Raw genomic sequence first — 12,280 nt, 5'->3', positions numbered from 1 at the left:
AAGAATTTCCGAATAATCTGGTTTAGAATCTTATATAAATGGAACCATGCAGGTTTACTTTCATGGATGCTTAATTTATGACCCAGTGTGAGGCCATGTTATTATTTAACCTTCACTCTTCCTGATGAAATAAGCATCATGATGAAATGTCCTTCTTTATCTCTCAAAGGCTTTTTTGCCTTTAAATTTACTTTGCCTGATATTGATAAACCACACTAGCTTTCCCTTATTCTTTTACTTTTTAGCCTTTCTGAATCCTTATTGGTGACATCTCTGGTATGTCATCTTTTCTTACATTTTTTGCCTAGAATTCTTGCTATTTTTTTGCTCTCCAAGCTATAAAACATTATATATTTTGCATAGATTTTCAGTTATCCTAAGTAGGAGTCTTAGTGCAACTTAACCTCATTTGCCATCAAAAGTAGAGACTTTTCTTTGTGGCTGGTTTGTAAAATTAAATAGTCTTTGTGTATTGATCTTACATTCTACATACTTGCTAAACTCTCTTATTGATTCTAGCATTTCATATATAAATTCATTTGGATTTCTACACAGATAATTATATTACTGCAAATAATAAGAAATCTCATTCTTTCCAGTCCTTACAATTTGAATTTCTTTTTCTTATCTTGCACTGGCGTGTATCTCTAATATAATAAATAGAAAATAGTAATATTGGACATCTTTTCTGGTTCCTGATTTTAAAGGGGATTCATTTAACGTTTTATTATTAAACAAGATATTTGTCACAGGTTTCTTTTATAGATAAACTTTATCAGATTAAGCAGGTTCCTTTTTATTCCTAGTTTGCTAAGATTTAAATTTTTTTTTTTAAATCATAAATGGTTGCTAAATTTTATTAGAGGTTATTCTTCCTCTGTTAAGAGGATCACATAGTTTCTGTCTCTGAATCTGTTATTGAAATGAGTTATATCACTAGATTTTTCTAATGTTGAACCAGTTTTGTACCCTTGAATAAATCCAACTTGATCATGATGTGTTATTATTTTTATACATTTCTTAATTTGGTTTACTAATATTTTGTTTAGGATTTTTGCGTTATGCCACTGAATGAACTAGAATTTAATTTTCTTATAATGTTTGTGTCCAGTTTTGGTATCAATTTTATATAGGTCTCATAAAATGAGTTGGGAGTGTTCCCTGTTGATCTTTCTTTGAAAGAACTATGATAAGCTTAGAATTATCTTTTCCTTGAATATTCAGGACAGCTCATTTCTCAACCATTTGGGTCTTGCGTGTTCTTTGTGGGAAGATCGTAACCGTTGATATAATTTATAGCCTGGATCTCCGTCATTAAAGACTCCTGCCAAATGAGGGCCTGCTGTGCCTCAGAGCCTGACCTGTTTGACGTCTGGCAGAACTTATTTTTTTAAAAATTTTTATTTTATTATTAGTTTCAAGTATACAATACATTGGTTAGACATTTGTATAGTTTATAAAAACAATCCCTCTAATTGGCAGGCCCTATTACTTGACTGTCCTCTCTTGCCCTCTCGGCTTTCTCAGAGGTAAAATCCACATGGACTGCAGCTCCTCCCAGTGGCCACAGATGGGTGACTCTGAAGGAGCTTGTTAGTGGTGAGCAGCCTCAGCTTTGGGGATCTAGCTAGTAGGCGCTGGCCAATTACTTGTGTTCCAGCACTGTTGCAAGGGTGCCATCTTCCCCAAAGGGCTGTAGACATGCTGTGTCAAGGGGAAATGAGAGGACAGGAGGTGACACATGGGAATCAAAGAGGGCTGGCTGGTTGGTGAGAGGGCTGATGGGTTCCCTGAGAAGGCTGGGAGCACGAGGAAAGCCAATGGTACAGTGGTACTAGAGGCTCACTGCTGCGCCACACAGTGGCGTTTAGTTGCTAGATTAGGGGATATCTCAGGAAAGGGGCAGGGTGGCAGGGCCAGGTGGAGACATGCTTGTGCAGGGTGTGGAGTTCAGTGCAGCAACCCCTTATCAACAAGTAAGGACATTTTTCAAATTTTTAATCTCTGTTACACTGTTCTACTATGTACCAGCTGTGATTGCTGGATATATATTTCTGGATTTTCTTTCAGCTATTTGAAAATATTATAGCACAGGCTTCTGGTTTCATTATTCTGTGAGAAATTAGCTTTAGTCAAACTGTAAATTCTTCACAGATAATTTGTCTTTTCTCTCTAACAGTGTTTAAGACCTTTTTCTTTTTTCGACGTTTTGCTGTTTCACAATGATTATATCTGTGTTATTTCTTTTTGTTTATTCTGCTTGGATTTCCTTCCTGATGTGAGGATTTGAGTATTTCATCAGTATTAGATAGTTGTCAGTCATTATCTCTTGAATATTACTCCTCTCCATTCTGTCAGTTACCCTCTTCTGGATTATATATGGTACCTTCTCACTTTTCTCCCATTTTTAAAGTACTTCATATCTCTATGATGTCTTCTGGATAGTTCTTTCAGGTCTAAATTCCACCTCATTGATTCTCTCATCAACCACATCTAATGTGGTAGTTAACCTATATATTGCGTTTCATTTCTATTTGGTTCTTTTTCAGAAGTGTTTGGCCAGCTTTGATAATTTTTTGTTTCTTCATAATATTTTCAGTAATCTTTTATTTTTTTGAAATCTGAAATATGTTTACTTTAAAGTTTCCATGCTATTTCCAATCTTTGAAGTATTTATGGGTCTGCTTCTATGATTTATCATTTTGCTGTTTCTTACTCAGTGGCATATTGCCTCTGTTTTCGCTGATTTCAGACTGTCAGTTTTGGTTCTTAACAACTTAATCTGTGGGAAATCTTTGAGATTCTGAGTTTGAAGTGCTTGGCTCAGGGACCTGATCTCTTGAAGCAAAATTTTCATATTAGGGGTTTAGAGATATCACACCTCTAAAATAGTGTGAATTCTAGATTTGAATCCATTTGATTGTGAGCTTGTAATTAATAATTCTCAGGAAAGGATTGCCCCTACTCCTACCAGCATATCCAGAGGCAAGGCAAAAATAGTCAAGTAGAATATTACTACCTACTTTCTCTATGGGGGAGAGAAACTGGAGAGGCTCTATTTTATTCACTGAGGATGTCACCCTTGGAGAATCTCGACATTGGGAGTTATGGTTCTCCTACTCAACCTCCTGGATGGTCCCCACATTCTCCAGGACCAAGTTTGGTTCTTGGCTAAAATTCACTGGATTTTTCTATGTGCAGTGTCAAGTAAGTTTTCTCCTCCTTTCTGGCAGTCATATTGCTGGGAATGTGTATATACTTTATTTTTGACAAGAATATTTCTTTATTCTCTCCTCTCATTCTCCCTTTGCTCCGCTGCTTCTTATATCTGGCCAGTTAGAGGAACTCTCAGTGGGAATTCTGACTCTCCTCCCATCCCACCAACCTTTACTTCAAGAAGAGTTCAAGTAGTCAAAATTGAAAGTACAACTAATCACTTATGTAAGTATTTAAATTTCTAACAGACTTCAGAGATCCTGTTCAGGGCAAGTTATTATAAAGCACACACACAGCATCTGCTATATGTTACACAATGTTCTAAGTGCCTTATAAGTATTAAGTCCTTCGATACTTGTAATAATCTTATGAGTTAGGTACAATTACCTTTCACATTTTACAATAAGGACACTTAGGCCCAGGGAGGTTAAATAACTTTCCCTGTATCATAGAACTAGTAAGTGGGGAAGCTACTAGGATTGAGATCTAGACAGCCTGATCTAGTGACCAGCTTTGGAGGAGGTCATTGAGAGGAAGTGACTATTGGTTGACTCTTGAGCTGGGCCTGGACAGTTGGAAGCTCCTCACCCATTCCTGTCCTTGGAATGTACGTTCTGCCCACTGTTCTCACACTGGGAGCAGTTGCCAAGAATGCAGCCTTAAGAGAGCAATGTCTTGTTGAGACCATCTGTACAGTATACATGACTGAGCCCAGTTAAGACCTCTGTGTAAACTTTGAGACTCTGAAGGACAGGTGAAGAGATCTATTCATCTTATGGCTGCCCAAGAAAAGCCTCGTATGTAAGTTCCCTGGCTTTTTAAACCTGCCACCTTCCAATCTAGAGTATCCTGCCTCTTTCTTCCATCTCACCTTGTCTTCCACGTACGGGGGCCAGTTTACAAACCAACACCAACTGCTTAAACCAAACACAGAGCAACCCTGTGGTAATTCTTCATTCATTCATTCTTCTTGATCTGTTTCTAGCATTGATCTATTGGTTTCTTAAACATTCTTCCTAGGTATGATACGTTTTTAGAGATAATCCCAGAAAACTCATTATTTTGCAACACTCATGTATTAGCCAGGGTCAGGTCATTTCATAGGAAACAAGAAAAAAGAGAAGCTGGGGAGAAGGAAAATGGAGTTCTGGTGATGATTCTGTTGAAAAGGATAATACTGTGAGGTTACTGGGAAGCTTCTTCGCTGAGATCCTTGATAAGTTTGCTGAATGAATGCTAGTTAATGGGGAATCTCGGTGGAAGCAGAAGGACAGCCCCTGATGCTTTATAATGGTTTCCAGTCTCTTTAACAGCTCCTGGAGCTTCGAAGTTCCAAATCAACTCTTAGGCATCTGGTCTCTCCCACATTTCTTTAAAAAAAAAAAATTTAGTTTCTGCAATTGCCTAGCTGTAATGTTGTAATGGTATAGAAACATTTTTGGATGTGGATTTAAAAGATGGTTAGACCAATTAGGCCTGATTTCTACTTTTCATTAGCTATATAGGTTGATAATCTATCCCTTTTGAACTTCATTATCCTCATCTATAAAGAGTTAAATGATAATAGCTGGCCTGCTTACCTGAAAGACTTGTGCTAGTGCTATGTAATTATTGTTAATAATAGTAATAATACTTTCCGGTCATATACCTATAACCAATGATAAGCAGAGTAAAGGAAAAAGAAAACTTAAGTCAGTATGTTTTATTGTTTATCAAAAGGTTGAGTGAATCATTTAGATTCAATGGTTTTATTTTTTTTCTTATGTCTTCTGTGGTTGAACTCACTTCCAGTATATCACTGAGCTTGCTTTTACAGTATAAGTTTTTAATTTTTTAAATAATTTATTCATTTAGAACTTCCCCAGGTAAATGTGCATTTGGTCCCTTATAGATTTTGCATGCAAAATCCATCTCCTGAAGGTCATGGACCTCTGGTTATGACCCATTTTTAAGATTCCCATAATTGTACTTGGAATGGACCAATGTGAGTAAGAATCTGCACTAAATTTGCTAGTGAATGAATTGGAGACAGTAGTTTTTGGGCATCCAGCAGCCTGGAGTTGCACGAATTTTAGCGAACAACTTTTCGATTATTTTCAATCATAAAAAATATCTTGAACCGTATGATCTTTTCTTTGTTTGCTATGAATCTTTTCATTAAATTTTTAATATTCTTCAAGGAATTTCTCTCTGGACTGGAGAAGCATGTTTGTACATTGATGATGGTTAAAAGTTTAGAATTTTAGGATTTGACATAAACATATAAAAATATTCCATTCTTTGAAACTGCAAAAAATATAATTATACTGGCCAATCTGTAATGATACAGAGAAATCTAATTTCTGTTTTTAGGAATTCTTGTCCTCTCAAGAAGCTAAGATACAAGTTATATGATTAGTAACTTGTTCATTTATTGTATGATGTAAATGTGAAAATAGTTTTTAAAAAGTAGCAAGTGTCTTACATAGGTGTGTATGTTTGTTAAAACCGATCAAATGGTTAAATTTAGAATTTGTGCATTTCACTGTATGTGAATCTTACAAAAAAACTAAACAAATATTAAATTCTAGTGGTTAGTATATATGTGGAAGCATTTAAGGTGAAGTATACTGATGTTTGTAATATACTTTGAAACCTGTCAAAAAATCTCTTAGATTAATGAAAGCATAGATCTGTGATAAAGTAAACAAAGCAAAAAGTTAACAACCAGAGAAACTAAGTGGTGAGTATTTGGTGTCCATTGTGTAATTCTTTCAACTTTTTAATATGTTTCAACATTTTCATAATTAAATGAAGGGGAGAAAAGTAGCCAAGGGTAGATCCCTACATCATTGTAAATTATTTTCAAGTGTCTTACTTCTTTTGTCAACAAATACATCAAACATAGTATTCTGTACAAAGACCTAGCCCATGAAACACAGAAAACTAACATATGAATAAAAAACAAGAGCTCTCTGAGTCATCAAAGATGGAGTTAACATTATGAGCCTGGAATACCCTAATAAAAGGTGTAATTATTAATTCGGTGTTTCCATGTGTCAAGCCTTGCCCTAAACACTTTCGAATGTCACTTGTTTTAACGCTCACCACAATCTTCTAGATGGGAGAAGGTAGGAACCATTATTATGACATTACAGGTCAAGAAACTGAAGCTAGGGGAGGGCAGCTCTCTTCTGGATTTTAGGAGACCAGAATGACGAGAGAAAACTTAATCTGAAATTAGGGAACAGCAATAGCCCAAATATCATCATTTAAAAATTCTTTAACATCTAGCTCGTGATTATCTTCCAAGGAAATCAAACAAGAAAGAGAGAAGGGTCACAAATTTTAGGAGCCTGGAGCTTGGAGCTTTCTAAGATGGTAGAGGAAGCAGTTATCGATTTATTCATTCAGTAAATATTTACTGAGCATCTGCTATGTTCCAAGTATTATTCTAGTTGCAGGGAAAATAACAGCAAACAAAATCAATAAAGTCCATTGCCTTGTGGACTTATGCCATAGTGGGCATCTGAAAAGTTGGTGATGGACAGCTTCAGTGCCAGGAGAGAACTCTGTGAGATCACATAGGAAAAGAACTTTCTTCTTCAGCAAAGTTATATTTGTGTCGCGAGGAACTAGTGCTGAGCCCACATATAGGAGTTTGTGGACTGAGATAAAGTCCTATAAAGGATCGAAACATCTAAAAGTTTATGCTTCCTATCCCCATTTGTCATATGTAATTCAAAATAAAACAATACAAAATTTAAAAAGTATGAGTGTAAAGTCTATCAACTTTAGATTTTTCCCATGAATGTTACATTTCTATGAAATATTACATCCTTCTCTACTGTATGCTGACCAATGTATTTTCTGTATGTGTCCTTGCTTGACTGGTTCTCTAAGCATGGGCTTACAACACAAGTTGGATAGTCCAGCACTGGTAGGCATTCATATACATTTATCAATTACAGAAAAAGTTTTATTTAAAAAATTTATTTATTTATTTTTACCTTTCAATTACAGTTAACATTCAATATTGTATTAGTTTCAGGTGTATAGCATAGTGGTTAGACATTTATCTAATTTACAAAGTGATCCCCCCCCCAATAAGTTTTGTACCCACCTGACACCATGTATAGTTGTTACAATATTATTGACTATATTCCTAGAAGCTGTACTTTACATCTCCATAACTGTTTTGTAACTGCCAATTTGTACTTCTTGATTCCTTCAGATTTTTGTCCAGCCCTCCAACCCCCTCCCGTCTGGCAACCATTAGTTGATTTTCTGCATCTATGAGTTTGTTTCTGTCTTGCTTGTTCAGTTTTTTTGTTTTTTAGATTCCACATATAAGTGAAATCACATGGTATTTATCTTTCTCTACCTGATCAATTTCATTTAATACAATACCCTCTAGGTCCATTTATGTTGTCACAAATGGTAAGATTTTTTTCTTTTTTATGGCGGAGTAATATTCCATTATATATATGTACCATGTTTTCATCCATTTATCTTTTGACTGGAGCATTTAATCCAGTTACATTTAAAGTAATTATTGATAGATGTGTAGTTATTGCCATTTTATTAATTGTTTTCTAATTTTTTTGTAGTTCTTCTCTGTTCTTTTCTTATTCTCTCGCTCTCTTCTCTTGTATGTTACTGACCCTCTGTAGTGTTGTGTTTGGAGTCTTTTCTCTTTATTTCTTGTATATTTTTGGTTGGTGGTTGCCATGTGCTTCATATATACAAAGCTATGTTTGTTTATAACAGCCTATTTTAAGTTGTTGGTCACTTAAGTTCAAGTACATTATAGAATGTATTTGAACGTTTATGTTTTTGTCATACTTTTTTACTTCTTTTGTGTGTGGGTCTGTGTGTATCCCTTACTTTACTGTTGTAATTACACATGATTATTCTGCTTTTGCCTTTTAATCTTTGTATTGGCCTTAGTGTGGGTTGATTCACTGCTTTTGATATGTGTTTGCCTTTGTCAGTGAGAGTTTTTTTCTTTGTGATATCTTCTTATTCATATTTTTAATTTTTTTCTTATTCTTCTTAAAGAAGGCCCTTTAATATTTCTTGTAATACTGATTTGGTGGTGATGAACTCCATTAGTTTTTTCTTGTCTGGGACAGAAAAAGTAGTTTTAGAAAGAATTGAAGCATCCTTGGCTCTGGGAGTGATATTCACCTAATTTCATCTCCATGTAAAATATCTTTTATCATTATCTAGACAAATTTAGCATCACATCTCATGAAAGTTCATCTTTGCTTGAAATACAGGCTACCTTCTATATATTCAATCATTTTAATACTTTTCATTTTTATCACTTTGTTTTGTTTACCTTAATCACTTACTAAAATTACTCTTACAAAATTCAAGTGGCCTGTTGATTTCCCAAGGGAAGAAGCAAGTCTTTCCATAACAGAGAAAGAGGAAAACACCTCTCATTTCTTTCTCTGTCTTGTATCTTGTTTTGATACCACCTCAAATTGCTCCCCCATGTTCTAGAAAGCTATATTTTAGTTTGGATATTTTACTTTTATTAGTTTTTAGTATTTTATAAGAATACTATTACAATATTTGATTAATATTGCTTCAGTGTGATTTCAGTATGTGTGAGATCCAACAGAGTGGGCAGGCCTTCTCCTCTGCATCTCTCTCCTTTCCTGGGAACTGCCTCCCATCCTCCCAATCAAGTGATTTTACAATAGCAAGAGCCATGTTCTTTTACAGGGTTCTAGTCGCCCTGCTGGAACCAAGCTAGGCCAATCAGAGAACGAACAGAAAGAAGCAGGGATCAGAGACCTGTTTTTTCGAATGACTGTGATACAGACTCAGTGTTGGCCATGACTGTTTTCCTCTCAGGGAGCTGGGAAGCAGAAGAAGCCTTAATGCTCATCTCCGTTAGACCTTGTGTGGAAGCTTGTGTGGATATCTTCTGTGAATCATATTTCAAAATCAGAGCGGAATTGTAGGTTGGCCTGTAACTGGTTTAATTTGGGAAGTACCCAGGAATGAAATTGCCTGAAGATTCCATAGTTATCAATTTCATCTCATTACCTCCCATCATTGTTGTCTTTCATAGGGAAATAATGTTTCCCAGAAACTAGAACATGTTTTCCTCATTATACAGTGTGTGACGTGTGTAGAATAAGCAATAGCTAGAAAGAGTTTTTTAAACTTGAGTAACTCTTTAAAAAAAAATTCTCATTCGCCCACGTTGGCTAAACAATTTTTGATTTAAATATAATTAGTATATAAAAAATAAAACTCATTATATACTCTTGTGTTTATAAGTGTTATATGACTATAAAACCAAATTGAACTCATAAATTACATTAAGTAATATTGAGTAAAATGAATGATAATAACACCTGTAAGCCTTTTCCTATGAGTGAAGTACAGTCTAAGTGATTTATATCCATTTAAGTCATTTTATTAACACAGAAGCAGGTATTGCTCTGATCTCATCTGACATACAGATAAGAAACAGGCACACAGGGCCCTCAGCTACTATGTATTATAGGTTTACTTTGAACCTAGGCCATTTGGCTTTGGAGAATGTGCATTTAAACATTCTGCTAGGTTCCCTCTCTAAAAGCCAGTGAACAACATTGAAGCGACAGATGGCATTGATCAGTTAACGTTAATTTGCAGGTAGCTGGTTTAACTGAGGAGAGATATACATGTGTAGGTAAGAGGCCTCTGAAATCTCAGAAGAAGCTAAATTGCCAGGTTCCCACTGGGGCTCATTACAGGGAGAGAAAGTTTTTCATGGTGGTTTTGGACAAACTCAGTTTAGCTAATCTAATAAAAAACTGAAGGAAGAGTCAGTCCAGAGCAAAAAGCTGAGGAGATAGGGCTCCCACATGAAAATGTAAGAGATTACTTCCTTTAAAATGGAATATACTAGATTAAAAAAATAGTTTTAGACCTTTCTTTTTGTAGCTATAAAATTAAATATTAACTAAAGAACTGTGTTTCTAGTTCTGGTCCAAAAGAGTGTGGTATGAAGATAATATTGCCTAGCAATCACTTGGAGTTAGTTTTCCCCTGCCCAGTGGTGGGTTGTATTGATTTTCTCTCTCCTCTCAGGACTGGTCTCCTCTGTGTTTGATAGGGTGTTGCCATGGAATCATCGAGAGGTGCTTTCCTGCCAATGGAACTGTTAATGGACTTTTCTATTCTCAGTATCAGGAAGAGAATGGGAAAGGAGAGGAATCTAATTACTTGAATTAATCGAGTAAGTCCCATGAATGTCAGTGAAGTAATGATGAAAATATTTGTATGCAGAGGAGTTAAAAATAATCCCTTGATAAAATGGTACTCATGCACGCTGTGTTCCTTTTTGTGCATTTAAATTTTTTAAATTTATTTTTTTTTAAGTTTGGCTTAAACTTTTCAACGCATGATCTAATACTGGAGTTTACTTTAGAGCATTTTGTCAGATTATCTTCTTATTAAATCTTACACAGTCAATTGACATAGTATTATCTCCTACAGGATATCACTTTTGCAAATAAAGGTGCTTTCTTTATAGTAATTAAACATTTTTTCTGTGTATCCTGAAGATGATTTTTTTCTATAATTATTCATTATTGTCAGCATTGCCTAACTTTTAAAACTGTTTACTGATTATTTTAGTAGATTGCCTCTCATTTCAGTAACTATAGGTTTAAAAATTTTACAGACAAGTTTCAACAAAATCCCTCAAAATCACTGTCTCATTGAATAGCTTAATGGAATAATTATTCCTATTTCTAAATAGCTTACCTTTTTTCCCCCTCTGTATTCTACATTTAAAAAAACCAAACAGTTAAGCCTTTAAACATGAATGTACGAAATAAGATGCTTCATCTATGCATCTTTCTTCAAGATTGGGTGGAGTCACGGAAAGAGGACTATTTGTGAGGTTTGTAGTGCTGGCAATGAAGAGAGGGCAAGAGTAAAATATGGCGAAGAGAGAAAATAATTTATTAAAGATGCTCTCTATGACTTAGAATGTCGTTCACCAGCAGGATGAGTGATGTGTTTGTAGATGGCTGTCATCACTCTGCTTCATCGTCATTTTAGAGACTGCGTATTATAAAGTAAGGGTATAAAACTTATTTTTTCTCTTAAAATTCAAAGCAGAGGCCAATACTTTGGCGATCTCTTAGTTATTGCAGTCAACAGCAGTGACCCAAGAAATCTCTGGAACGTTTTTCATGAGAAATCAAAAATCTACAGGCAAACGGAGGATTTTGATTTTGACCAATGGGGAGAGGACACATTAGGTTCCAGTCACATTTTTAGAGACACTCAAGATTACTTACATCCCATGAGTGATAAGCAAATACAGCAGTCTTTAAAGGTAAAGGAATCCATGCAGATATATGTCGTCAACTTGCCACTTAGGAGCATTCCTGTAGATGGCAATTGGCTTCATTGGATATTGGTGTATGCGTGTATGTGTGAGTGTATATGAACACATGCATGTGCTGTGATGTGTGAATTTATTTTTTTATTATTTATTTATTTTTTTAGGCGTGGCAACCCTTGGTTGACCTCACAGATTGCAAGGACCTTGTCAGTTTACGATCTCTTATTTATTTATTTTTTTCTTTTACGCCTACAGCACCTGGTTTTCCTAAGTGGCCTCCCATCCAAGTACTAACCAGGCCCGACCCTACTTAGCTTCGGAGATCAGACAGGATCAGGCTTGCTCAGGGTAGCATGGCCGTAGATGTGTGAATTTAAATATATAATTTATCCATTACAATTCATTTCTCTGAACCCACATATTCAGAAACTACTAGTTATTTTCAGTCTTCGAAAATGAAATTTTCTTACTCTGATAGTATAATATAGAGAAGTAATCTTGCATTCTAACATTTGAAGTGAGGTTATTGGTGTTTTATCTCCACTTAAACACAGAAACACATCTTTATTTGTCTATCCCTATGTATGCATCTGTCTAATATGGAGATGTCAAGGGCAGAACTCTCAGGAGATGGTGGATGTGTCTTTGTCTGAGATCTATTACTGACCGGCTGTGTGTCCCAAGAGAGGTGGTTTAACTGCTTTGGACTTCAGTCTCTAA

At 35.4% G+C, this 12,280-nt stretch overlaps 1 pseudogene; it reads right to left on the bottom strand.

The window, feature by feature from the left end:
* Positions 1-11,806: 11,806 nt before the first annotated feature.
* LOC120595138 (uncharacterized) lies at positions 11,807-11,925 on the bottom strand (annotated as a pseudogene).
* Between the last annotated feature and the right edge of the window lie 355 nt (positions 11,926-12,280).

Source organism: Pteropus medius, unplaced genomic scaffold (genome assembly GCF_902729225.1).
Source record: "Pteropus medius unplaced genomic scaffold, Ma_sr-lr_union100, whole genome shotgun sequence".
NCBI classification, from domain to species: Eukaryota; Metazoa; Chordata; class Mammalia; order Chiroptera; family Pteropodidae; genus Pteropus; species Pteropus medius.
Note: the sequence above shows the minus strand (reverse complement) of the source record. Positions and strands in the feature narration are given on the sequence as shown.